This window comes from Myotis lucifugus, unplaced genomic scaffold, assembly GCF_000147115.1.
Source record: "Myotis lucifugus unplaced genomic scaffold, Myoluc2.0 scaffold_40, whole genome shotgun sequence".
Taxonomy (NCBI): Eukaryota; Metazoa; Chordata; class Mammalia; order Chiroptera; family Vespertilionidae; genus Myotis; species Myotis lucifugus.
The window spans coordinates 2,382,906-2,387,338 of NW_005871088.1; positions in this window are offsets into that span (position 1 = coordinate 2,382,906).

The following is a 4,433-nucleotide window of genomic DNA, read 5'->3' on the forward strand; positions in this document are numbered from 1 at the left end:
ACCCTAACCACCTCTGCATCGGCCCCTGCCACCATGCGCTTTGTTCACAAGGAAGTCTGATGTCCGGAAGATGTCCATTGACCTGGTCTAATTAGCATATTATCTTTTTATTAAGTTGTATGAGTTCCCTATAAATTTTGGAGATTAAGCCCTTATCAGATATGCCGTTGGCAAATATGTTTTCCCAAGAGGTGGGTTTTCTTGTTGTTTTGTTGATGGTTTCTTTTGCTGTGCAGAAGCTTTTTATTTTGATGTAGTCCCATTTGTTCAGTTTCTCTTTAGTTTCAACTGCCCTAGGAGCTGTATCAGTGAAGAAATTGTTTTGGCATAAGTCTGAGATTTTGTTGCCTTTGTATTCTTCTAGAATTTTTATGGTTTCCTGTCGTACATTTAAGTCCTTTATCCATTTTGAGTTTATTCTTGTGTATGGTGTAAGTTGGTGATCTAGTTTCATTTTCTTGCATATATCTGTCCAATTTTCCCAACACCATTTATTGAAGAGACTATCTTGGTTCCATTGTATGTTCATGCCTCCTTTGTCAAAAATTAATTGAGCATATTGGTTCGGGCTAATTTCTGGACTCTCTATTCTATTCCACTGGTCTATATGTCTGTTCTTGTGCCAGTACCAGGCAGTTTTGAGAACAGTGGCTTTGTAATACAGTTTGATATCTGGCATTGAGATCCCACCTACTTTGTTCTTTCTCAGGATCGCTGCAGCTATTCGGGGTCTTTTTTTATTCCAGATGAATTTTTGGAGAGTTCGTTCTAGATCTTTGAAGAAGGCCATTGGTATTTTAATGGGGAATGCGTTGAATGTATAGATTGCTTTGGGTAGTATAGATATTTTAATGATGTTGATTCTACCAATCCAAGAACATGGTATGTTCTTCCATCTGTTTATGTCTTCCTCTATCTCTTTTTTCAGCGTCCTGTAGTTTTCTGAGTAGAGGTCTTTAACCTCTTTAGTTAAGTTTATTCCTAGGTATCTTAATTTTTTTGGTGCGATGGTAAATGGGATTGTTTTTCTAATCTCTCTTTCTGAAAGTTCACTATTGGTGTATAGAAATGCCTCAGATTTCTTGGGGTTAATTTTGTATCCTGCTACATTGCCAAATTCATGTATTAAGTCTAGTAGCTTTTTGATGGAGTCTCTAGGGTTTTGTATGTATAATATCATGTCATCTGCAAATAAGGACAGTTTTACTTCCTCTTTTCCAATTTGGATGCCTTTTATTTCTTCTTCTTGCCTAATTGCAATGGCTAATACTTCCAGTACTATGTTGAACAGGAGTGGTAGAGTGGGCATCCCTGTCTTGTTCCTGTTCTTAGGGGAAATGGTGTTAGTTTTTGTCCATTGAGTATGATGTTGGCTGTGGGCCTGTCATATATGGCTTTTATTATGTTGAGGTATGATCTTTCTATTCCCACCTTTCTGAGAGTTTTTATCAAAAATGGGTGTTGGATTTTGTCGAATGCTTTTTCTGCATCAATTGATATGACCATGTGGTTTTTTTCTTTCAATTTGTTTATGTGATGTATCACATTTATTGATTTACGGATGTTGTACCATCCTTGCATCTCTGGGATAAATCCTACTTGGTCATGGTGTATGATCCTTCTGATGCACTGCTGGATCCGATTTGCTAAGATTTTGTTGAGGATTTTGGCATCTATGTTCATGAGGGATATTGGCCTGTAATTCTCTTTCATTGTGATGTCTTTACCTGATTTTGGTATTAGGGTGATGCTGGCTTCATAGAATGAGCTTGGAAGCGTTCCTTCCTCTTGAATTTTTTGTAGTAGTCTGAGGAGGGTAGGTTTTAGTTCTTCCTTGAATGTTTGGTAAAACTCCCCTGTGAAGCCGTCTGGCCCTGGGCTTTCGTTTGCTGGAAGCTTTCTGATGACTGCTTCAATTTCTTCCATAGTTATTGGCCTATTGAGGTTTTTAGACTCTTCCTGTTTGAGTTTTGGAATGTTGTATTTTTCTAGGAATTTGTCCATTTCCTCCAGGTTGTCTAGTTTGTTGGAGTAGAGTTGCCCGTAGTATTGTTTAACAATCATTTGTATTTCTGTGGGGTCTGTTGTTATTTCGCCTCTATCATTTCTGATTTGGTTTATTTGGGACCTAGCTCTTTGCTTCTTGGTGAGCCTGGCTACGGGTTTGTCAATCTTGTTTATCCTTTTAAAGAACCAGCTCTTGGTTTCATTGATTTTCTGTATTGTTTTTTTTGGTCTCTATGTCATTGATTTCTGCTCTAATCTTTATTATCTCCTTCCTTCTGCTCACTCTGGGGTTTTCTTGTTGCTCTCTTTCTAATTCTTTGAGTTGTAGAGTTAGATGATTGACTACCATTTTTTCTTGTTTTTTGAGATAGGCCTGTAGAGCTATAAACTTTCCTCTCAGGACTGCTTTCATTGTGTCCCAGAGGTTTTGGATTGTTGTGTTTTCATTGTCATTAGTGTCCAGGATGTTTTTAATTTCTTCTTTGATGTCATCGGTAACCCAATCAATATTTAATAACATGCTATTCAGCTTCCAAGTGTTTGAGTATTTTGGGTTGTTTTTATTGTAGTTTATTTCTAACAATATGCCATCGTGGTCTGCGAAGAAGCTTTTTATTATTTCAATCTTCTTGAATTTGTGGAGACTTTGCTTGTGACCCAATATGTGGTCTATTTTTGAATATGTCCCATGAGCACCTGAGAGGAATGTATATTCCGCAGCTGTGGGGTGAAGTGTTCTGAAGACGTCAATTAAGTCCATCTGATCTAGTGAGTCATTTAGGATTGCTGTTTCTTTGCTGAGTTTTTGTCTAGCGGATTTATCCAGTGATGTCAGTGGTGTATTAAAGTCCCCTACTATGATTGTATTGTTGTCGATCTCTCCCCTGATATCTTCCAGAAGTTTTCTTATGTATGTGGGTGCTCCTGCATTGGGTGCATATATGTTTACCAGGGTTATATCTTCTTGTTGTATTGATCCCTTTAGTATTATGAAGTGGCATTCCTTATCTCTGGTTATGGCCTTCACTTTGAGATGTATTTTGTCAGATATAAGTATTGCTACCCCAGCTTTCTTTTCCTTTCCATTTGCGTGAAAGATATTTTTCCATCCCTTCACTTTCAGTCTGTGTGAGTCCCTTCTAATGAGGTGGGTCTCTTGTAGACAGCAGATGTATGGGTCATGTTTTTTTATCCATTCAGCCACTTGATGTCTTTTGGTTGGAGCATTTAGTCCATTTACATTTAAAGTTATTATTGAAAGGTACTTGTTTGTAGCCATTTCTTTTTGTGTGTGTGTGTGGCTGTTTTCTTTCTGAGCTTGATGTTTCTTCTTTTTACACCAGTCCCTTTAGCATTTCTTGCATGGCTGGCTTGGTGGTGATAAACTCCCTTAGCCCTTTTTTGTCTGTGAAGCTTCTTATTTCCCCTTCAATATTGAATGATAGCCTTGCTGGATAGAGTATTCTTGGATTCAGTCCTTTGCTTTGCATCACTTTGTAGATTTCCGCCCATTCTTTTCTGGCCTGATGTGTTTCTGTTGAGAAATCATTTGATAATCTAATGGGAGATCCCTTGTATGTTACTTTCCGTCTCTCTCTTGCAGCCTGTAAGATTCTCTCTTTATCCTGAACATTTGCCATGATAATTATGATGTGTCTTGGTGTGGGTCTTTTCGGGTTCACCTTGTTTGGGACTCTCTGGGCTTGTGTGACTTTTTTCTTCCCCACCTCAGGGAAGTTTGCTGATATTATTTCTTCGAATAGGTTTTCTAATCCATGTTCATCTTTCTGTTGTTCTGGCACCCCTATTATTCGTATGTTGTTTCGTTTCATGTTGTCCCAAAGCTCCCTTAGGCTCTCCTCCTGTCTTTTAATTTTTTTCTCCATTTGCCGTACAGTTTGAGTGTGTTTTGCTTCCTTGTCTTCTAATTCACTAATTCGGTCCTCCGCTTCTCCCAGTCTACTGTTGATACTTTCAATGGAGTTTTTTATTGAAGCTATGTCGCTCTTCATTTCTTCTTGGGACTTACTTAAGTTGTTGATTTTTTCATCTGTTTCTTCTAGCTTCTTGCATAAGTAGTTGAGTTTTTCATCTGTTTCTTCTTGCTTCTTGAACATCCGGTGCATGTACTCTAGGAACCTTATTCTGAATTCTTTTTCCGTCATGTTGCATATCTCTGTGTCACTTAGCTGCTTTTCTGGCGAGTCCTCCTTTTCTTTCCTTTGTGGGTTTCTTTGTCTACCCATGTTTGATCTCACTGACATGACTAGTTGTTGAATCGTTCAGTGGCTGGACCCTGGGTGGCAGTGGCTGCTCCCTGGGTGGCAGTGGCTCCTCGGGCTGTGGTTGCTCCTTGGGCGGTTGTGGTAGCAGCGGCTCCTCTGTTGATAGCAGAGCCTCTGGTGGGTGCTGTTCACAGCTGTGGT